This window comes from Notamacropus eugenii, chromosome 3 (assembly GCF_028372415.1).
Source record: "Notamacropus eugenii isolate mMacEug1 chromosome 3, mMacEug1.pri_v2, whole genome shotgun sequence".
Lineage (NCBI taxonomy): Eukaryota > Metazoa > Chordata > Mammalia > Diprotodontia > Macropodidae > Notamacropus > Notamacropus eugenii.
The window spans coordinates 252869482-252894976 of NC_092874.1; the positions used below are offsets into that span (position 1 = coordinate 252869482).

Genomic DNA, 25495 nt, shown 5'->3' on the forward strand with positions numbered 1-25495 from the left:
CAGTTCTTACATTTATTAAATACTCAACTCCTGGCAGATGCAATGGTCTCCACAAAGAACTATTCCTCCAGAACCATAACGAACAAAAAAATCAATCTATTAATGAATCAATAATCACTTACAGTCAATCCTCAATATTTACAGTTTTAACAATATTAACAGCTAGAATTCCTATGACTTTATTAGTAACCTCATTTTCACTTTCATGTTGACAACCTCACAAATTTGCAGCTATGTAAAATAGAGGAAAAAAATGAAGTGCACTAAGTTTGTGGGGAGGAGGGGGTATCCTAATAGGAGTTTCATGGGCCTTGCTCACCTTATCAGTAAGAGCAAAGAGCTCTCCAGGCATTCCTTGCATATTTTGATATTGTGTCTTTAAAATCAAGTTTTTTGTTGCAATTATGCCCCCAGAGCTTAAGGCAAGTGCTCAAACATATAGTCAGTAATGTGTTTTCTTCCCAAACTTCCAAATAAAATTAACATTGTGAGGAAATTTATTTTGTTACACAGAGCCTCATAACTGTTTCAACATTAAAAGCACAATGTAGGATATCTGGTAAGTGCTTAATAAAATCTTGGTTACTAACTGAAAAGAAGTAGGTAGTTGTGGGTGGGGTTGAGTGCCAAACTTACATGCAAAGTGACTAGGGAAAATGTTATTTAAATGTCACCTCTGATCACCTAAAGCCACATTAGTAACAATAATACTAATAGTGAGATGCAGTGGAAAGAAAGATACTGGTTTTGGAGTCAGATGCTCAGACTTCTATCATTAGGAAAGTCATGTTATCTTTTTGGGATTCCAATTCATCACCTGTCAAATCAGTGGGCTAAACCAGATGGCCTCTAAGGTCCCTTTAATAACCGAATTTATCATCATCACCACCACCATCATCATCATCATCATTTTTGTTATCCTCATCATCAGTGGTATTATTTAAATTTCATCTGAAAAGAATTGCATACACTAAAGAAGTGATATTCTCCAGTTCATGTTTTGCTTTTTTGATCTTCCATAAAGACAATTCAAATGTGACAAGTCATACAGTAGTTAACTTGGTATTTCAAGTTTTGTAATCTAAAGCTTTCAGGCAGTTAGGCAGCATTTTGAATAGAGCAGTATGCCTGGAGTCAGGAAGACCACAGTTTATAGCCTGTCTCAGACACTTACGAGCAGTATGATCCTACATAAATCACTTAACCTTTCTCAGTTTCAGGTTCATCATTTGAAAAATGAGAATAATATCATCTACCTCAGACATAAGTGTACATATTTATGAGTGTATAACATAATTTTATATATGCATTTATGTTGTGAAGGTCAAATGAGATAATGTATATGAAAACTTTGCTAAAATTGTTAGATATAATAATAATAATAATAATATTGTTAGTATTATTTTGTTCCTCTGATTTAAGGACTCTAATTTCTGAAAAGCACAAACTAGAAAAAAAGTATGACAATCTGTGTAGTTTGTGAAGCAGAGAAAAAATAAAACAACACAAGAGATTTATGTACGTGAACACACACACACACACAGAAACATAGACTGTAGGGATAAATGCCCTTAGCAAATATATTATCTCCATGTTTATGAACTAGAAGTATAAATAGCATCCTAAATGGAAAGATAAATGGCTCTATGAATGCATCCTTAACTTTTTGCTTAGGGGGAAAAGGGCTGTCTTTTTGTAGGAATTTTGCTCTACTTAATCTCAATATAAAAACAAAATTTTTAAGAAAGCTTGTGAGCAGAAAAGGGACAAACAGCTCATGTCCCCACTTGTTTATTTCAGGAAGGAACTAACTGAGTTAGAAGAGAAAGAAATCACTCTCAAGCAGGGAACTTCAATCAACTATTAGGAACTTGCTCCACATGCAGATGAATTCTCGAGTCTGATAGTCACGCTCTACTTTTGTAACGTTTTCTCCCCATGGACTTTTCCTAATCCCTCTATCAAATTCCTTCTCTATTTTCCCCACAGCTAGAATGAGACCCAAGGGAAAAGGGGATGGTTCCCACCTCTGTGATGTGCTGTTACCATGCAGTGGTTGTATAATCTGTTTCATGTTCATCAGTTTCCAGGCTTCACCTTTCACTGAATCTTATGCTCCCTAATTCTACAGGAGGAGTAGGGAGACCCTTCTATCACCTCAAGAAATTTTTTCTTCCTAACTTATCATTGAAGTGACTGGAAGGGAAAGTACAGGAAAGCCTCCTTCCAATCTGGTTCCTATAGTTTATAGCTCTGAATACAGCTGGTATAATCACTCTCAAGAAAAAGGGAATGGAGATTCCACCTTGCAAGTCAATTGAAAATTCAGTTTTGGGGCTATTGATTTAACTCATCATGTAAAGTTGAATTACATGGGTCCTATCTTTCCACCTACCCTACTATTTCTGCTCTCTAGTTGTCTCATAAAAAACTATTCTTCACCCTTTTCATAACCTTTCTTTTCTGAAGCAACTGATGGCTGCATATAGAGTGCTGGACCTGGAATCAAAAAGAGTTGAGTTCAAATATAGGCTCAGATACTAGCTGCATGACCCTAGGCAAGACACTTAGCCATATTTGCTTCTGTTTCCTCATCTGTAAAATAAGGGACAAGGTATCTTCTCCAAAAATCTCCAAAAGGGGTTAGAAAGAGTTGGACATGACCAAAAAGACTGAACAGCAACACAAGGTTGTGATGAGGATCAAATGCTATATTTGTAAAGAGCCCTTAGAACAGTACCTGACACATTGTAGGTGCAATAGAAATTCTTATTCCCTTGACCCTTCTATATATTAGCTACTCCCCTCTGCATATCCTTTTCTCCGCATTCTCAATCTGGAATTGTCTTTGACTCTTTTATTTCCATTATGTCCCATAAACAATCACTTTTTGAGAGTTAGCAATTCTGAAACATTTTCTGCATACTTTCCTTAATTATTCTCATTAGCATCAAAGTAATAAATCTTCCAGGAATAGTAATCAATTGTCTCCACTTTGATCTTCCTGGCTCCACTGTCTTCTCTTCTAGTATCCCCTTCCTACTAATGATACTAAAGAATATTTTTACATATATATAACATGTGTGTATATATATGTATCTGTATACACACATATACACATATACATATATATACATATGTTTTTAGACCATGTCCCTTTTCAACTTAAATTTTCAGTGTTCATCAGTTGATTCCCAAGTAAAGTTTACTTCCTTTGTCTCACATCCAAGATCCCCACAACGCTGAAGCAATTTACTTTCCTAGACTCATTTCATATCCCTCATCTAAACATTTTATACTGCAGACAAATTTAATTACTCTGTGTCTCCTAGATACATCATTTTTAAAAGCCACTAATAGTTGTAACTTTTTCTATATATAGCTTATCCTTATGTGTGTTCAGGCATGTGTGTTTATTTTCTTTATTTTTCCTGTTTAGGCTTGCACTTTCAAGAGTGTGGAAATTCTCTTTATGGAAACTAACTCTACTATGCAGATCAACAGTGCTATACAGCAATTTCTAATCTTAGATAACTGCCTGAGGGACTGAGAGATTAAGTGACTAATATGTCAAAGGCAGGGTTTGAATTTTACTCTTCCTAACTGCAAGTCTGTCCTCTAACCACTACACTAACTGCATCTTTCTAATTCTGCTTACCTTTCAGAAAAAGGGAACACTACACATGTTCCCTTCCCTCTTCTGTCTTTGTTTGTTAAAGGATTATGCCAAAGCAACTGCATATCTTGTCTTAGAAGTATGGACACACTTTCTACTCTTAATGAAACCCATAAATGTCCTTTTCTCTATGGTGTAATTTGCAATTGTTTTCAAACATTGTTAAGTGAGCTATAATCATGGTTTCTAATTAATAATTAAATGTTTTAAGCCAAGTTTTCCCAACAGTATACAATAGTATATACTCAATAAAGTATAGTCATATTATTTCCATTCCCATAAGCTCTAAAATTTCTGGAACTACTTACTAATACATTAGCTCAAACTGTGTTTTGTTTTCCTCTTTCTATATGGATATTTGCTTCTTCCTTATTAGCCTTTTTTTTAGACTGGCTTAGATGTCAAAAGTGATCACTTAACCAATGTGCTTTAAAGTCATACCTTTATTACTTGTTTAATGCCAATCAAAAAGTTAAATGCTTCTGTATCTGCTCTTATTATGATTTGAAATGTCAGTAACCAAATGAAAGATTGATCCAAATCACTAAAAAAAAGAAAAGCAAATTCAAAAACTCCTGAGAGTTCACAGCACAACCACCAAAGTATAAAGTGGACAAAAGATGGATATCGTTATCCTTGGAAGTTTCATGGGAACACAGCGCATTAATACACCCTAACTGGAGATACAAATTGGCTTAATCATTCTAGAATGAGATTTTTGCATATGAAAGATATTTCTTTTAGCTACTTGAGATATAAACCCAACAGTGTGATCCCAGGTTTACTATTTTACATTTATCTCAATGGTTTCAAGAACAGAAAAAAAATTTTATAATTCAACTGTTTTTGCAATTAGTCCCCATTAACTGAAGAACAATAATAGATTGAATCATCTGCAAATATAATTTTTAAAATGACATGAATTTTTTTAAAAAATCAGAAATTCCCAAGGACATCAAAAGACTTGTTTTATGAAATGATTCTGTGTGAATTAAGAGTAAAGAATAGAACAATATAATAATGTAATAATATAAGAAAAACAATTAAAATAAAGTCTCAAACTGAGTAGTTGTAATGACCAGCCTTAGCCCAGAAGAGATTAAAATTGGTTTTGCCAGACTGTATTTGGTTTGTTTATTTTTGGTGTTGCTGTTAGACAAGAGATTTTATTTGTTTGTTTGTTATGTTGTTGGTTGTTTTCTGTTTGCTTTGGTGGGAGAGATCTAGAAGTGACTATAATAAAACAAAAAAAAATAAAACAAAGGTATCAAGAAATTTATTTTGTTTTTCAAAAACAAAATTAAAATTGGACTTTCTCTAGCAGTTTATGGTACATATGTTATGTCATTCGACCTCTAAACAACCCTGTGATGTAGCTCCTATCATTATTCTCATTTTATGTATAATTCAATCAAGGCTGAAAATAAAATAAAAACCAAAAAACTAAGTAATTTGAGAAAGTGTCTGAGGCAACATTTGAACTCAGGTCATCTTTATTGCAGACCCGTGCTCTACACAAACATTGAAAATACACCAGCTTTGCATTGAGCCATGTAGTTTTACATTGAAAATATGAATGCAATGATTGTTCTTCATTCCATTTGCTTCAGTGACTAATAAAAAAGGTTGAAGACCTCAAAGAAATGTTGGCCTATACTATTTCTGGTTCTTTCATCTTGTTGCTGTTGTTGTGTTCATCCTTCATTTTTGAAGAAGACCATGACATAAGAACAATGATGACATGACTTGCACTTGACTGTATTTTGAGTAAAGGGGGCTGTGTAAGGTCACCAATCTCACTTTCTCCTCTTCATGTACTTTGCTAGTGTATGCTTGAGAGCTTAGCTGGAAAGGTGTTGGGTGAAAATAAAGCTATCGATAACTTTTGAAAAAACAGTTACATCACATTCATGGTGGAATAAAAGTGGAGATGCGTTGGTTCTAAAAATAACAGCATTTTTTATTCTCAAAAGAAGAGCTGAACTTAATACCTGTTAATTGGACAACACCTTAATAGCTGACCTTTTGGGACAGAAACACTGCCATGACATACCACTCTTAAAGTTTTGTGTGTTTCATTCTGATTTTCAATCATAATTATTGGTACAGAGAAAATCTTGATTAATTGCTTTCTGTGCTTCGAATTTTGTTATTAAACCCTAATCTTTCTTGTTCAAAGTCAAGTTGTAGTAATTATTACATAGCTTTATAAAATTGTCAATAGTGGCTTCATGAGAACATAGTGCTGTCAATCAATGCACTTGATGTCTTCCACAAGTTGAGAAGAATTCCCAGTCTTCCAATGTGGTTGAGAAATACCAAATATCTCAGTGAAGTCAATCAACAGAACATACAAAACATAAAATAGACTGTTGCTTCCACTAATCCTTGTGACTGTTGACATGAGAACATTATATTTCCATATGAGGACTGGCACAAACTGTTTGACTTTTGTCTTCAAGAAAAACAGACATCCATAATTTCATCTATTTAATTCAGTGTGGTTGTTACTTCCTCCCGCATGATTAATAAATTACAAATGCCAGATTTCATTCTACTTTCCTAATATATACAATTCGGAGTTAGAATTTGCTGAAGGCAAAATATTTTCCCCATTTAGCATTCTTTGAGTTTTTATCACAATCTGCTTTAATCCTAAACTTCTTCACACTCTGTTGTCCTCTCTACTCCTCTACCATTGTTCCCTCTTGAACCTCTGTTCTAATATGAATAATTATCTTCATGCTAGACTTTCTCACACTCAACTCATCTTTTTGCACATCTGGAAAACTGTATCCTTTCCAAGGACATTGCATTCTATCAAACTGACAGAGTACTGTCAGCTTCTCTCACTTTCCTTAATCATTGGAACAGGAAGAAGAATATGCCTTATTCCTTGCTCCTCAAAGACACATCTATACTACCACATTTCCATTCTCATCCAGGAACTTTCCAATCTTTGAATTTCACACTATCTAGCCATATCAGTTGATCTAAATTCACAGCATAGTCATCTACTAACTTCCAGATCATTCCCTGGCCTTTCTAAAGAATAGGAAATGACTTACCATCTTTCTCTTTACCTCTACCTATGATCTCATTCTCAGGGGCACTACAATGAATACTGAAGATTTCTCGCACATCCTCTTCTCTTTTATTATGAATCTTTCATTATTTAAATCTTCATTTCACTTGACCTATTCACAATAATGATCACATGTTAGATTTCAAATGTCCCATTACTCCATTATCTTGAACCTTTAACTTCCTCATACATGATAAGAAGCATCTATCTACCCATTGTTTCTTTCCCTCCATCCCACTTGGAACTATTTTTCATCATAACTAGGAATTTTCTACTCCATTCCTCCACTTCTTTTCAGAAAGATTGTTCCAAAGCTGGAGATATGAGAATGGATCTCAATAAATAGAGGAAAACTGGGTATATGAATTTGAGACATATATTTATATAACTCAGTTTAACTGAGAGAAGTTGATTAAAAAAAAGTTGGAACATGGTTGAATGCTTCAGATAGGTCAAGAAGAAGGTGTTTTTTGTCAAAAGCATTTTTTGCATCTATTGAGATAATCATGTGGTTACTGTTAGTTTAGCTGTTGATATGATCTATAATGCTGATAGTTTTCCTAATATTGAACCAATCTTGTATTCCTAGTATAAATGCTACCTGATCATAATGTATTATTCTCATGATAAGTTGCTGTATTATTTTTGCTAATATCTTATTTAAAAATTTCACAACTGTGTTCATTAGAGAAATTGGTCTATACTTTTCTTTCTCTGTTTTGGCTCTTCATGATTTAAGTATCAGAACAATATTTATATCATAAAACAATTGGTAAGACTCCTTCACTAATTTTTTCCAATAGTCTATATAGTATTGGATTAATTATTCTTTAAAAGTTTTATAGAATTCACTTGCAAATCCATCTGACCCTGGAGATTTTTTTCCTAGGGAGTTCATTGATGGTTTGTTCAGTTTCTTTTTCTGAGATGGGGTTACTTAAGTATTCAGTTTCCTCTTCTGTTAGCCTGGGCAACTTACATTTATTAAAAAAATATTCATCCTTCTTATTTAGATTGTCAAATTTATGGTCATACAGTTGGGGCAAAGTAATTTCTAGTTATTTACTTTAATTTTCTCCTCATTGGAGGTGAGTTCAATCCTTTCATTTTTAATATTGGTAATTTGATTTTCTTCTTTCTTTTTTGATAAAAAAAGATTTTTGTAAATTTTATTATTTTTAAACCAACTCTTAGTTTTATTTAATAGTTCAATAGTTTTCTTAATTTCAATTTTATTAATCTCTCCTTTGGTTTTCAGTATTTCTAATTGGTATTTACTTGGGGATTTTCAATTTGTTATTTCTCTAGCTTTTTCAGTTGCCTGCCCAATTCATTGATTTCTTCTTTCTCTATTTTATTCATGTAGATATTCAATGATATAAAACTTCCCCTAAGAACTGCTTTTGCAGTATCCTATAAGTTTTGGTAGGTAGTCTCATTATTGCCATTCTCTTGAGTGAAGTTGTTGATTGTTTCTATGCTCTGTTGTTCAATCCACTTATTCTTTAGGATTAGATTATTTAGTTTCCAATTAATTTTTGGTTTATCTTTCCATGACCTTTTATTACAAATATTTTTATTGCATTATGATCTGATAAGGATGCATTGATGATCTCTGCCTTTCTACACTGGATTGTGAGGCTTTTATGCCCTAGTACATGGTCAATTTTTGTATATGTGCCATATACCACTGAGAAAAAGGTTTATTCCTTTCTATTCCCATTCAATTTTCCCCAGAGATCTATCATATCTACATTACCCAGAGGTTTATTCAACTCCCTAACTTCTTTTTTGTTTATTTTGAAGTAATTTTTATCAAGTTCAGAAAGGGAGAGGTTAAAGTCCCCCATTAGTATAGTTTTACTTTCTATTTCTTCCTGAAACTCCCTAATTTCTCTTCTATGAATCTGAATGCTATATCACTTAGAACATATGTGTTTAGTAATGATATTGCTTCATTATCTATGGGGTCTTTTAACACGATATAGTTTCCTTCCTTATTTCTTTAGATTAGATCTATTTCTGATTTGGTTTGTTTGGGATTTCATTTGCTACTCCTGCTTTTTTTTATTTTATTTTTTTTTACAACAGCTGAAGCACAATATATTGTGCTGCTCTTGGGTTGGAAATCTGCCACACTCTGACTCCTATTGTATTCTCGGACTCTAAAATTTGTTCGGATTCTCTTTTTAGAGGTTTCTGAAGGAGTTTGTCTTAAAGCTTAGGTGAGCATGAACTCTCACTCTCCACCATCTTGTTTCCACCCCCCCCCCCAATCCACAATGAATGTGGATAGATTAAAAAAAATCAATGCATTGTGTAACTTCCATTTAATGATTAAAAAAAATAAGGGTAATGTAGCACAAAGACTAAATTATAAACATAAAGAACACTGGGCCAGTTAGTATTGGAGGAAGAAATATCTTATTTCCATTCTATCAGAATATGCGCTAACTCTGCCTTGTTCTGTCAAATAGGCAGGGTAAATTCTATGACAGTATGGAAAAATGATAAACTGGAACATATCTTAGGCTCAGACTTTCATAATTGTACCCACTCTTTCACCAAAAAAAAAAAATCAGACACAATTTAAATGCTTCAGCAATTGTTGATTAGGACACTCACAAAACACCAGCTGTGAACTCATTTGAATATGCCTACACACTGCAGGTGCAAAATAGAGGGCATAATGTTTAAAATTTGGCCTTCCAAATTTCTCTCTTTCATTCAGTCTTTAAGCCTAAAAAACATATGAACCTTTTTTTTCTTCTGATTTAGTTTTACCAGAAAATTTATGGGTATATGTATATGTACATGTACATGTATACAACATAGTTTAAACCATTTCTATTGGGAGGGACTGCACTGAGGATGTACCTGAAGGAAAATTACATGAGTACATGGAGAGCAAGGATGACTGGTTATGCAACTTTTTCTCAAACTTCTGGAGTCTTCTCTTTCTGACTTTTGATAGTACCGGCCCTCCTCAAGGATAAGATAAATGCTCTGGAATATGTGTGTCTGCATGGCTTGATTCAGTTGCATGAACAAGAAAAATATTCCATATCAAATTTTCCATAGTTGTTTTCTATAGTTTTAACTGAAAGTTTAAGCAAAGTGTCCCACTGACATCCAGCTCTCTTCCCCTGAAAGCAAGACTGTTTTAATTCTTGTTTGCATGACTCTTCATTTTTTGTTACCCTCCTTATTAGGCTGCTTTTGGTGCTCACAGTTATTATTATATTTATGAAAATGTTAGAATAGAAAAAATAAAATCTTTAGACACAGATTCTTCTACCTGAACTAATTATCTTTTCATCAAGATAATAGCACAGACGATGACAGAAAGTATACAGAAGACAATATATCCAAATTTTAATAAGATTTTTTTCAGTGATGCTATAAAAGAAACAAAGAAAGATTAGAGAAATGCACATGTTGATAGCTTCATTAACAGGAATGCCCAGGTATAATGTGAGATATTAAATTAATTTTTGATTCAATTGATGCTCACCACAACCCTCATATTAACACATGTTGAAAATCTTTCTAAAATGTATTTGCATATTTTCCTGCCTTAGTAAGTAGAGTACACATTTTTTCCCCAAGATATGTGACTGCATTTAGGTCAATATGTCTTTTACCCAGACAGATCTCAGCCACACAATTTAGCAGGTTGTAATCCATGTGTTGAACAAGATAGTTCCTGAGAATCCTTCTTACTCTCAGATTTTATAATTTTGTTATTACATTCCACTAAAATAACTTTTGAAATTCTTGTTCGTGATAAATAACTCAATGGAGTAGGACTTTTGTGAGGGGAACTGAAGGAGTATTCTCTTGGAGATAGAGTGTATGAAAGAGAAGTGAACCTTGTTTTAATGACTAAGTGTCTTGTGAGATTTCAGGTCAATTAGATCATTAATTCTCACTTTAATTATCATAGCATGGGTATAGATGATGGGACTGAATTTGTCCTGGTTTTAGGTAATGTGCTAGAGTTGAAAAAAAACAAAACAAAACACTACATTCCTGATAGCTGCTAGTATTTTTCAAAGTAAATTCCTTATAACAAGTGATATTTTCTCCTTTCCCCAAGAGCATCGAGAGAGGGAAAAAAATGAGGTTTTATTATGTGTAAGCATTGATACAATAGAATATACAAAAAGAGCCTTACAGAGAGAAAATCTCAAATTATTTTATGCCTCATTGGAAGAGGGAAGTTATCAAATAGAGTCCTCAGGGATCAGAATGTGGGCCAGTATTATTTAACATATTCATTAGGCAGTCAGTGGAAAATGTAAATGAGAACACATCCAAATTTATAATAATATAATGCTAGGAGCTAGAGGAAATAAATCAGCTCCATCAAAAATACAGATGAATCTGGACAGCTGGGGAAATTATTCAGATGAGAAAGTAATGAGTTTTAATGGAAAGAATAGTAGATAATGCACTTGAGGATGAATGATACACAGTAAAGAAAATATAAACTAATAAGGAATTAAGCTACATATGCAACAGTTATGGGGAACTTTATTTTACAGTCTTTGTTGATAAACTGAGAGGGATTCTCAGTTCAGAGTCATTGCAATAAAGGATAATTGCATTCCAAGATCCTGAGGTTGAAAATTCAGATAAGAAGGAAGCAATTATAATATCACTTAACCAAGCTGAATTGTGTATGTGTGTTTAGTGGAAAGTTTGTAAAGTCAACAAATTTCAGTGAGAAAAGGAAATGAAATTAAAAACAGAAGTAGTTTACTTGGTGTACAGTTAGATGCTTGACTAAATTATTATTTGTGGTTTTAAATTTTCCAATTTACTACCTTTTCTGAAGTGTAGTGGAGGGCTTTGTTCAAAATCAAACAACTTAAAATCAAACATTCAATCAGCGAATGTTTAAGTACCTTCTGTGTTCCAGGAACTGTTCTAAGCACTGTGGATACAAACAGAGGCCAAAGACAGTGTCTACCCTCAAGGAGCTTACATATACAAAGAAAACTATAGGAAACAAAGTTGGGATTCAACCCATGTCTTCCATATCTGACTTCAATTTCACTTCTCATTCCACATCAACACCTTTGCCATCAACAAATCTCCCTTGGCATAGGATGCACCCTCCTCATTTCTACCTCACTGAAATCCTAGCTTCTTTCAAAGCACAATTAAGATTCCTTTTCTGATAGAAAGTCTCTCCTTTCTTCCCACTCCAAAGCCAACTCTCTTCTTGTATTAAGTTATTCTTTTTAAAATTATTATGGTAATAACAATATTTAGAATTTATAGAACATGCTAAGGTTTCCAAAGTATGTAAAATGTTTTGTTGATTTATCCTCACAAATTTAACAGAGGTACTCTTATTATCCCCATTTTTGAAGATGAGGAAACTGAGGGAGGCAAAGATGACTTGTCCAGGGTCACGGAGCTAGGGTCTGAGATAGGAAATAAACTTACATTTTTTTTCTGACTCCAAGATCACTTTAGTTTCCTTTGCATTTGCTTACATATTTACAAGATATGTCCTTCTGGAGAGGCAGTGTGTTAAAATGAATAGAGAGTTGGCCTTGAGGCTAAGAAGAGCATTTAAGTCCTAACTCTAATACATTCTGACTGTACGATGGTGGGTAAGTTGGTTAATCTGATATTGCTCTAGTAAACTCTGGGAGGCTATAAGTTAAAGAGATGTAAGTGGCCTAAACTGGTGGAAGGGATTCCTGATCTAAGAGTTCTCTATAACAGTGAAATTTCAGATCCCACCCCAAAATCATTCTGCTCCCCCTCAGTAGAATAAAAATTTTGTGAGGGCAGGACTGCTTTGTTTATTTATTCATATCTCCAGTGCTTAGAATAGCATGTGCTCCACAATAGGTGTGTAATAAATTTATTGTACATAATTAATAAATATTATATAAATCTATCCAATAAATAATTATATCTAATAAATATTGAGATAAATTTAATAAATAATAAATTTAATTTGTCCCTTATTCTCTAGTGAGTTTGAGACAGCACAGCTTGTACTATGTTATAAATCCTGATTTCTTACATCATAAAACCATGGTATATTACAATTCACAGCAAAACAATGTTACATGACATAACATATATAACTTTGTTATATAAGAACATTTTATTCATATAATATACAAGCTTATACATGATTTTTACTTGCATGATACACACAGATCACCTATTTCCAAGAAGCACACCATATGTACTATTCACTATACATTTTCTCCCCCCTCTCATCTTTCACGATACTTATTTTCCAGATTAGACCCAAGATGAACAAGATGCCAGAGAAACTAGTTTCATCTACTTTTCTGCCTTCTTTTGTATGTTTTCTACTCCTGTAGACTGTAAGCTTCTTGAGCCTAAGGACTGTCTTCCTTAGTATTATGTCCCCAGCACTTACCACAATGCCTGGCACATAGGAGACACTTAACAAAAGCTTCTTGCATTAAATAGTCCAGTAACATTTTTTATGGGTCATATTTTAAAGAAAGACACCAATCTCCTTAATGAGGGAGGTCATGTAAAGAGTATATTTTGCATAAATGTATGGATCAGTGGGTCATAAAATATTATTTTTCCTTTTTTATAAGTGAAACATCCCTTCCCAGTACCTGTTCTTAAATGCTGCTTTCCCAGAATACTTCTACAACTCCAAAAATAGATTGTCATATGAAAACTTTCTTTTTATCTTTTACTTGTTTACTGGTATCTGACAGAACCTAGATAAATTTGACTTCGTGCTACAGAAGTGAACCAGGGATTGAATGAGTTAGAACTTAGAGATTTTTGGTCCTCCCACATTGGAAGTTGAAGTTTCTTGGAACAAGAGGACAAGAAAAAGGTGAAGCTTGAAGATTCCTTCAAAAAAAAGTGTCTGTAAGTATGTGGAACCTCCCAGAGGGGCCAAAATGTTAAGTAAAGGGAGATAGGAACATAAATTATGAGCTTAAGAGAAGGTGAAGGATTGATCAGAAATAGGATTTAATGAGAGGATCCAACACAATCTGAGGACTAAAATTACACAGGGCCCAGGAGAGAGGATGAAAAGTTTCATAGTTCTTCAGCAGGAAAGGTTTGAATTTCACAAGGAGTTGGTAAAATTTATTCTTCTAGGTTTCCTAATGGCACCTCCATGATTTTCTCATCTCAGTCCTGTGAAGTTAGTTTTAGATAGAATACTGGGACTGGACTCCAGAATATCTGAGTTCAAATGCTATGAATTCATGCGAAATTTTTTACAATTTTGAATTTAATAGAAACATATGAAAGAGAGAAAAGGTTTCCATATATAGAAAGTAAAAAAGAAAAATAGAAATTTTCCACATATAAAGTAGAACATTGTATGCAATACAAGCATGGACTATTTTTTTTTAAAGAATATTTATTTTAGTTTCTTTAGAAACTTTTAAGAAATTCTATTTCTTTGCTCTAAAAAGTCCTTTTTCCATACCCCTCCACCTCCATCCCCCCCTTTTTTAAAGATGGGTTAGGTCTGGGACAAAAGGCTGTGTTGAGAGAAAAGGATTAATATGGTAACTGAATCTGTTACCTCATTTTATCCTCATAACTACCTTATGAGTTACAGGCTATTATTCTACTTATTCTCATTTTTACAGGTGAGGAAATTGAGACTGAGAAAGGGTAAGCGACTTACTTGAGTCACACAGCTAATGTCTGACCCTGGATTTGAATTTATATCTTCTTCACCTCAAGACCTACTTCCTGGAGACAGTCCATCAGTCATTCAACAGTCTATTAGTTAACAAGCATTTATTAAGCACTTTACTATGTGCCAGTCACTGTGCTAAGTGTTGAGGTTTAGAGGTTTGCGAGAGCTGGTTCAGGTGTGAAAGAACTCATTATTTTCTCCTAACCAAGGGGACCAAGGTGCAGGCTAGCCTGAGAAGAGAGAACAGTTTACAAGACAGGAAAAGAAAAACAGGGGAAATTTTACGACCCAGGATGAAGGAGATAAGGGATTTTATGGTTCAGGATAAGGGGCAGGTTTTATGATATTCCAAGATAAAAGGAAGAGACTTTAGGATGCCCTTAGGCTCAGGAGGGGCCTCACAAGGTATTCAAAAATCAACCCTTAATATTAACCCTTAGGGCACCATTTGTATCCACATCACTAAGTGCTGGGGATATGAAGAAAAGTAAAAGACAATCTTGCTCTGAAGGATTTCACAACCTGCTAGAACAGACAACATGTGAGCAATTATTTATAAAGAAGTTATATCCAGGATAAATTAGAAATAATCAATAGAGGGAAGTCATTAGAACTGCGACAGGAAAGTCTTCTTTTAGAAGATGGGACTTTAGCTGTGACTTGAAGAAAGCCAGGGGAGTCAAAGACAATCAGTGAAAGCATTCCAGATGTATGGGATAGACAGTGAAAATACAGATGACGGAGTGTCATGTTGGTGGAATGAGGAGGCCAGTGTCATTGGATCAAAAAGTATATGGTCTAGAGTAAGGTGTGAGGAGACTGGAAAAGTTGTGAGGGTAATTTATGTAAGATTATGAACAACAAATAGAGGATTTTGTATCTATTCTTGGAAGTGATGGGGGGCTCCTAGACTTTATGGAAAAATATGCCAGAGTCTAACTATATTTTAGGAGGATCCTTTTGACAGTTGAATGGAAGATGGATTGAAGTACATAGTGACTTGTGGATGGGAGAACAAACAGAAAGTCACTGCAAAAGTCCACATATCAGGTGAGCATCCACACCAAGGATCAGCAGCAGGGTAGAGAAGGGGTCATTTGTAAGAGATATTATGAAGGTAAAATCCACAAGTTCTTTGCATGTATTGATGTATGCAACAATTTGCATAGATAGACAGACAGACAGACAGACAGATAGACAGATAAATATGTGTGTATATGTGTGTATAATGTTAATTACCTTGACTACCTATGTAATAACTCTATTGAAATGTTGAATTAATGGGACATGTAGATAGTCTATAGGGATAACAGGACAAAGAATCCAAATTGAGAGAGCCCCAGAAAATTTTATTAATAACACTGGAATATTCAAATAGAGTTCTGGTGATTTAGATCTCAATCTATTCTTCTGATCTTACCTAATTCTTGACCTCTTCTACTAATGTGCAAGATCTCCCATGTACTGGAGAGTTTTTTTCTTGATTTTTTTGTATAGCCATATAAGACAGAGATTTTGACTCTACTGAAATGCAAAATGAATATATACAAAAAAGATCTTATGATTTCTCTAGATAAACCTAAAGAAAAATCAAATTATCTTGAAAAGAACATTTTTCTTAATTTCAAGGTTTGTTTTTTTTTTCTAATATAAAATCTACACACACTTGAGAAATACTTCTTACCATTTGGAGTGTGTGTGTGTATATGTATGTGTGTGTATGAGTGTTAAGCTTTGTAGCTCCTAACTGTAAAATCCCCATGTAACAGTGTTCCAAACTCTGGAGGTATCATACTGGTTTTCAATTACGTTCTGTTAAATAATGCTTAGGAAGATTACAAGTACTTAGCTAAGTTAATATGAGCAATCGTTTACAATCTGTTATGTTTTGCTTATGGTAATTTTTAAGTGATTCCTTTAGATGCACACATTAGCTAACTGAACCTGATGAAATGAAAGTACATGTGGTTAATTCTCTTTTTTATTTTAATAGACCTCAATCAGATCTGAAAAAATTATTCTTCTATGTAGAGTGTTCAAGAGAAAGTAAGTGAATTGCTTGGCCACTGTGGCCTCTTCCCATTTCTGTTTCTTTTCTCTCTTCTTCTTGTTCCGCTTCCTCTCCTCCCTTCTCCTCCCACTCTTCTTCTTTCTTGTTCTTCTTTTTTTTCTTTTTATTCCTCTTTCTCCTTTTCTTCTCCTTCCTGTTCATCCTTATCCCTCTCTTTTATCCTCTTGTTATATCTTCTCTTTCTTACCCTGTCTTCTTTCTTCCTCTTCTTTTTTCTTTTCCCCCTGTGTTTGTAGGGGAGTTTCCATCATTAAGAAACATTTTAATTAGCTCTGTCTAAGACTAAGAAAGATGAAGCTAAGCTAAATGAATGGTGAAGTGCCACAGTAATTTACCACATCAAGACAACTTTTCTGGCATTTTTTAAATGAACTGAAATAAAGTTAGGGCTCAAGACTTCAAGGAATATCCCTTAAAAGGCAATGTGTTCTATTTCAAGTAGAATGACAAAGGCCATCCTACTGCTCTTTCCTTAGAGTGATTTGACTTTACAACAACACTGTGAGGTAGCTGATATTATTATCCACACTTTCTAGATGAGAAAACTGTGACTAGGGTCACATAGTTAGTAAATGTCAAAGGTGAAATTTGATCTAATATCTTCTTGACTGAAGTTCCAAACTCTATATACTGTATCATTACTTTTCTAAAGAAATGACACTTCACTGAAATAAATTTCATTGCTACTCTTTCAGTAATGGCATTTTGGAATTATCATCTTTAGGTCTTTGACAAATGGCATACATGTCATACATAAACACAAATATATACATATATATGTATTATATGTACATATACATCAACACATATGTATATATGTGCACATATGCATGCATTTGTTTATGTATATATACCTATACACACATATCATCTATCTATCTATCTATCTATCTAATCTATTTATCTATCCATCATCTGTACATACACATACATAATGCTGGATGCTGACTAGTGATTCATGTGAACATGGGGCTGAAAAAACAAGTCCATATTCTGAAAATGATAAATCTAAAAAAGTACTTCCTACTTAGCAGTTGTGGTTACTATCTGCAAATCTCATCATTATGGATAGTTCAGCCTCTTTGACTCATGAGCTCTATTATATTTTTTCTCAAAAATGGAATCCTCCACCTCACTGATTCCTCCCTGCCAGCTGTTTGCTGTTGTAGTCACTTTCTAGAAATCATTTATTCTTTTATTCTATTTCAAGCTAATGAACGTAGCCAGAGGGTCTCAGTCGCCCTAACTGACAGTTCACATACTGCTGAATGGGACAGCGAGGTGGTTCAGTGGATTGAGTACTGACTCTGGGGTCAGAAAGACCTAAATTAAAATCTAGCATCAGATACTAACTGTGTGAACCTGGGCAAGTCACTTAGCCCTCTTTGCCTTAGTTTTCTCATCTGTAAAATGAGCTAGAGAAGGAAATGTCAAACCACTCCAGTATCTTTGCCAAGAAAATCCCAAATGGATCATGAAGAGTTGGACATGACTGAAATGACTAAAAAGCAAAAAAAAAAAACAAAAAACAAAAAACAAAACATACTGCTGCATGATTTGCTGATGGATTCAGTCAGGACGTTGAACTTAGTAAATCATAGTCTTGAATAGAAGACTTCCCATGTTCTTTTGCTTAGCCTGAAGTCTGATGCTATGTTGATTTTTGGTTTCTGTTTGGTAAGAAACACTGGCTTTATTCTTCCGTCTTTTTCCTCTCTATTTATTTCACAGTGCTTTGAAGTTTTTCCCATCCTCATCACTCAACTCTACCTGATTTTCCAAGTTAACCAGTGACATTCTTCTTGACTTCCATGGAATATTTGGCATTGATAATCATTCTCTTCTCTCTAATAGTTTCTCTTTTCTGGGATTTCATGACAGCATTCTTTCTTGGTACTTTTCCTATATGTCTAACCATTTCTCTCCCATCTCCTTTTCCAGATCATCTTACAAATTATTAACCCTACCCATGATTTTGCCCCATAACTCTTTCATGAGTCCTTTTGTTTTCATTCTCAATACTGTTTTTCAATTACCTTACCTTTTATGTCTTTAACATCTCTATGCAGATGAGGCTTTTATCCATATATTCAGATCTACTTTTCTGAGTTTCACTATATTGATTCGCATCACATACTGGATGTCTCTTAAGTATTTCAAACTCATGTAGATCAAAAATGGAAGTTATTTTCCTCTGCCCACACCCATCCTTCCTGGTTTGTTGGTCCACAATCTTGGTGTCACATTTGACTCATGTCCCTTTAAGACTTTTCTTTTATAATAATTTGTCAAATCATGTAGATTTTATTATGTTAACAACTAACAAATCTGGCCATATCTTGGATCAAACAGTCACCATTCTAGGTCAGATTGTCATTACCATTTATCTGAACTATTCCAATAACTTCCTAACTGAATTCTTTTTTCTACTAGCTCCCTTATTCCACAAATAACTTTTCTTAAGCATCTTGTATCGTGCTATTCCTCTGCCCAAATAATTTCAATGCTTTACGTTTGCATCAAAGGAAAAAATGCAAACTCTTCCAACTGGCTTGTAAATTCTTTTATAATCTTATTCCATCTTATTTTTCTAGGCTTAGTGAACATTGCTCTTCTTTAGGCGCTCAATATTCTAGACTAACTTTCTTGCCATTTTCCAAACTCATCATTCCATTTACTTCACACTTTTGCTTAGATTGTTCTCATGCCTAGAAAACTCTCTTATGTCATCTGACTCTGAATCCCTGGATTCTTTGTAGGCTTGGCTATTGTGTCACCATTTATAAATTTTTATGATTCCTCTTGGTTATTAGTGTTCACTTTCTATGCTGCTAAAATATCAGAGTATCATGAGTGTCTGTGTGCGTGTGTGTGGGTGCAATTCTTTGACCACAGGAGTTGCTTTTTGTTTTGTTATTGTATCCCCAAGACCAAGCATAACATATTGTACATAGCGAGTACTTAATAAATATTTGTTGGGACTAGATTGTATTGATGTGTTTAAAATCTGTAAGGAGAAAATAATAACTCCAGTAACCTGATATTATGCTAAGGAAAATGTCCTAGTGATACTTTTTTGTACTCAGTGTCTCCCAGTAGCAATGCTGAGTCTTTCTATATATAATACATACCAATAGTCCATTTAGGTTTGCTATATATTTGTATCTAAAGTTGATAATTCTTAAATTTTTCTTTCCTCTAGGAATATCTCTTTTAGTTTAGACCTCTTGTTTCCCTAGCTGTTTTGTTGGTTTCATGGCATAATGCACAATTTTATTCATTTATTTAACAAAGGGATCTCCTTCACTGGAAAACTTCTCTACAAATAAAATCCTTGGTAGATTTGAGGATGATAGGTTGCTTAAGCAACAGAACACAAATGTACTACCCTCTACAGAAAAAAAAAAAGATTTGTGGATTTTGTATGATTTTAGTTTTCAAGGAGATTGAAATTTCTGTATACTACACAAAATTTCCAGGCAATTCATAATATATTATGTCTTCTCTGTTGGCTTCCAGAATATGCTTAATAATGTATAGGAAACTCCAAATCTCTTCATCAAAGGATTTTGTGGATGCTTTTGATCTTCAGTCTCTGGACTCTAGGCATTTTCATCGACTTTGTCCCATACCTGGATTTCTCCTTCCTCAAGTCTGCCTCCTGTCTTCCTACAATGTCCCAGATGAAGCCCTTCTACCAGAAACCTTTCCCAATCTTTCTTACTCTTGATAGCGTCCTCCTGAAATTATATCCCATTTATCTTTTTAAAAATTTTGTAATTTTTGACCATGTACAATTACCCTTGAATAAATCAATACTCTTCTGTGAAAAAAAAAATCTTGATTCCTTTAGAAGCTTTTCTTCAATTTCTTGAATCCTGAATCCCAGCTGTTATTGCCATTATCTGAACTGTCCTGAGTTTGTATTAAGGGGATCCTACCCCCCAAATACTCCACATTCAAGGTTTTTTAAGGCAAACAGGTATGCCCTTTCCTACTAGCCTGCAAAGACCACAAATTTTGCTCATCCTTGGGGCAATTTTGGTTTGTCCAACTAGTCTCCCCTCCATTTACAGATGCTTCAACAACCTCTCTGCTCTTCTATCACTACCCTCCCTCCTCCAAATGAACTACAAACTTGTTGAAAGTTATTGTAGAGCAAAGGGGCTAAAGAAATTAATTTACAGTTATTTCTCAGAATTCCTGGTACTTTCTGACACGAAAATTTTCTGGACTGAAAAACAAAGAGACCCCTTCAGTTGTTGTCAAATGTTAAATTTATTGCAATATTCTCCTTTGCAGCTTTGAACTTGCTGAGCATTCAACAGTACTACTATTGATGTCATCAATGATATTATGAGGATGTCTGCCATCAATGTTACAGCACACAGACCAGGCTGTTCCAAGTGTGTCTTTAATGGTTCCAGAGATATCTCTTGTCAACGATCCATGCATTATCTGTCGAACAATGCTGATAATTTCCTTGAGAATGATGTTTACATTGTGTTTTATTTTTTTCTGCTTCTTTCTGCCCTGAGGAGTTTCCTTTAGGGCTTTGATGATCAAAGCTGAGGCAGAAGATACAACCTCCATCTGGGTCTATCTGTTCTAAATAGTAAGTTTTACTGTGATCCTTAGTCCTTTCCAGTCACCATTTGCTTTGGCAATGTCATCATCAACTTTTTGGGGAGACAAACCCAAGGGACCAGTTTTGGGGGCCAGAGCTGATGTGGCACCACTAGCATGCCTTAAAAGCATGACTTTAATTTCATTAGGGACAAACTTGGGCAATATGGAGATGACAATGGTGGAGCCCTGGCAAGGACACTGTGGGATGGCTGTCAGTGTTAGATGAATCTGGATTCGGGACAATAGAAAGAAGTTGCACTTTCATCACCACAAGTACGGAGTCAAAAATAAAAAAAAGAAGAAAAAGGTCCCATTTATCTTGCATATGTGTTGTTTGTACATAGTTGTTTGCATATTGTATATTCTAGCACTCTCCACTATACCACCTAGCTGTTCAGAGTCAGAAAGATCTAAGTTCAAATCCAACCTCAGACACTACTAGCTGTGTGACCCTGGACAAGTCACTTAACTATGTTTGTTTCAGTTTTTTCATCTATAAAATGAACTGGAGAAGGAAATGGCAAATCAATCCTGTATCTCTGTCAAGAAAATCTCAAATTGGGTCATGAAAAAAGGTGGACATGATTGAAACAACGGAATAATTTTTTGTTTGTTTGTTTTTGTGGTAAAAGCATTTCTTCCCCTCTCCCCCAGGCTTATAGAGTTATTCTCCTCCTTTGAGTTTCCCATTTGAGTTTCTTTCAGTCCAAGACCATTTTTCTTCTTGTTGTTTTTGTTGTTCTTGTTCTTTTTCATCTTCCCCTCCTCCCCCTCCTTCTTCTTCTTCCTCTTCTTCTTCTTCTTCTCTTCTTCCCCTTCTCCTGCTCTTCCTCCTTCTTCTTGTCTTCTTCTCCACCTCTTCATTCTTCTTCTCCTTCTCCTCCTAATCCTCCTTCTTTTTCTTGGTTTAGTCATATCTGTATAATTAGTTTCCAGATGGGGGTTTGTGTGTGGATCTTATTCTGCTCCCATTGTTATAGATAACGTGAGAAGTTTCCACATGATCTCAGTTTGATGCCTAACATTAAGTCCTACCTTCAGGAGAAATTCCCCAGGTTTGTTCACTGCCATGATTAAGTTTGTCTATGTCTGGTGCTAATTTGGACTGATCTGTCTCAATGCCCATTTGGTAATGTTGAACTGACTCTGAGTTCTGTCAGGTATATAGATTTGATTCAGTTAATCTGTGCTGGTGACTGATCTATCTTTGTCTGTTACTATAGAATATTATGTTCTACATTTCTCCTTACCTCTATCCCAATATGTCTCTCTTTTATGTTTTCGCAGGATACTACAAGTCTTTTGTACCATTTCTAGCCTGGATCGAGGAGTTTATAGCTGATTTTCCTTCTTTTTTTTTTTTTTTTTTTGTCTTGGGAGTAGTGTGTGTTTGGGGAGGGGTTTCTTGAATTCTTTTAGAGTCTGCCTGTCTCTCTCTCTCTCTCTCTCTCTCTCTCTCTCTCTCTCTCTCTCTCTCTCTCTCTCTCTCTCTCTCTCTCTATCTATCTGTCTATCTAAATATATATTTCTCTTCTCTGGAGCCAAAAAGAATATGTTTAACCCTTCTTCCATAAGACTACTTTTCCAAATACATGAATACAGGTATCATATTTTCCTTGGATCTTTTCTTCTTCAAGTTAAACAGTCCCATGTCATTCAATATAATGTTCCCCATTCTGTTTATTGAGGCAAAGTAGAACAAGTACCTTTCTAATATTTAACTTACATGAAATCATTAGGTTAAAATGGAAGCCAATTCCAAAGCCAAGATTTAACATTGTTTTATCACCTAATTTATTTTCTTATTCAAATATTTTATGATCTATCAGTGATATTTCATTAAAAGCCTTAACTGTGATTATCAAATGATTCGTGCACTAACTTTCTTCTTTCCTTTCCCTATATGAACACATGTTTTACTTTTTAGCTATAAGTTCCTTCATGCATGCCCTGAGTGTCCACAAATGTGAACTACTTAGTCATCAGGGAAGAGTAACAAATACCCCTGAGAGAAAAGACAAGTCCAGAGGGATAGAGAGATACTCCTCTGCAGAACACAACACAGTCATAAAATCAGAATACACCTACAGTGATCTATCAAAACAGCCTCAAGGTCACAATTTCCCATTCAGAGAATCACCCCAGAGAGGAATTCCGAATTAGTAAGTGCTTCTGGGACTGCATTGCTGAGAGAAACAACATTTATAAAAGACAAGAAAGCACAGTTAATACCAAAATATTCTTGGTAGTTAATAACAAAATTTTCTTGGTAAAGTAAAATGGAAACCTACCTCACTATTAGAAGCCCCACCAAACAATTAATGAATGCAGGCTTATATGCTAGTTGAGCTTCAGTAACTCAATGTATGTTGAAATGTTGAGGGTAGTCATAAATTAGTTGGAAGATCTGGTTGAAAGAAGAAAAAAGAAAAAAATGATAATGGGAGAAAAAATGTAAAAGGTATATCTAATACTTGGACAGCAGGAATTTAGAGAGAACAAGGTAGAGGAAGGGAGACCAAACACAACCCCAATAAAATCATCCAGTGGCCCAAACATTGGTGTATGCTCTAGGGCATAATATTCAGTTTGAGAATCCTGAGGGAAAGCAAATAAGCCTGCAGGGATGGGGCATTCTTCACACAGTTGTCCTTTATTATGTTCAAGGCTATGAAAGAGCTGAAAGACTTAATAATACTCGTAATCTTGTCTGACAATGGTAGGGAATGGATAGTGACAGAGTAAGGAGCAGCAAAATACAAAGGGGTTTAGGAGAAAGAACAGAGGAAGGATTCCCTATTGAGTGCATGGTGAGATAGAGATAGAGGAAGATTAAAAATTGTGTGTGAAGGAGGGTCTTCATTAAGTTGCAGATGTCTGGAATTCATTCTCAAGTGAATATAAAGAAATGAGATGATTCTGTGTGGTATGAATGAAAGTCAGATAGAAAGTCAGTCTGTTTTGAATTGTAGGTAGAATGAATGAGTTTTCCAGATACAGACAAAGGCATCAGTTCCATCCCCGTGTTCTAACACCTGTGGTCATGGAATATTTTCCACATTTTGGGGCTAACTCCAGAGAAGTTTCTCCAATACTAGATACTTGAATGGTAGTTATATATCCCCTGTAGGTAGGTGGCATGGTGGTTAAAGTGCCTCAGCTGAAGTCAGGAAAACCTGAATTCAAATTTGGTGTTAAATGCTTGGTAGCTCTGTGACTTTGGGAAAGTCCCTTAGTCCTATTTGCCTCAGTTCCTCATCTGTAAAACAAGTTGGAGAAAGACCTGGTGAATAACACTGGTATCTTTGCCAAGAAAATCCCAAAAGGGATCACATAAAAATTGGACACAAATGAACAGGAAACAACAAAAGTAATCACTACACTGGAAAAAGGAACACTTAGGTATATGTCACATACCATATGTATATCACACAGATATGGTAGTAGATCAAGAGAAGTAGTACTAGATCTGTTGGGTCATTCATTAGAATTAATGAGATTGCTGGATGTACAAGGCACAGAAGGGCTAGAGATTTTGTATTCCACCCTCATTTCCAGGAGCAATACAGAAGTTGACCAGGGTTTCTGGACCTTGCTGACTGTGTGATAGTTGCTTATAATTTCTGGGTGAGTGGAAGAACAAGAGGAATGTGAAATATCACTTCATCAGAGAGTATAATGAATGAAATGGATGTGTGTATTTAGTTTTCTTTATTCATGACTGCGAGTAAATTTGTTCTTATGAAGTTTCTGCGGTGAAGGAAAAAATTATAATTTTAAAAATTTATCCCACAGTATATGTTAAATACCTTTGTGAAAGATGTATCCTAGACCACTCTTGGGGCAATCATAGACATAAGCCATGCCTCAATTTTGATTTAGAATATTTGCTGGAAATTTATTCCAAAGATGAGGAAAGAGCCACAGAGTTAACTAAATCTCTCATTTTGGCAAGAGCCCAAGCATGAACCCTGATCCCTGTGAACAAAAAGACCTCTGGTGACAGGGGTAAGCTGTGCATATTAATGATGTCATCTTGCTAGATGGAAAATCCGTAAGTCACTAAAAATCTGTGCATTTTTCTACATTGACGCATCAGCACACATAACCCTATGAATCGATATACTTGTGTATATAAGATCTATCTATCTATGCTTTACAATATATACCTATATATGTTACTTTTTGTGATATAAATTACCAAAAACAAAGTGCCTATGTTGGCAGATGATTGGAAACACAATGAATAAGCTAGAGACAGAAGTGAATGAAAGATAAAAGTAGCAGTTTGGATTACAGAAATTGTTCAGTGCTTTCAATGATCCCAAACTACTCACTATCTCAACA

General features: G+C 34.7%; 1 pseudogene; it reads right to left on the reverse strand.

Moving 5' to 3' along the window:
- Nucleotides 1-20797: 20797 nt before the first annotated feature.
- Nucleotides 20798-22219, reverse strand: LOC140532024 (large ribosomal subunit protein uL11 pseudogene; annotated as a pseudogene).
- Between the last annotated feature and the right edge of the window lie 3276 nt (nt 22220-25495).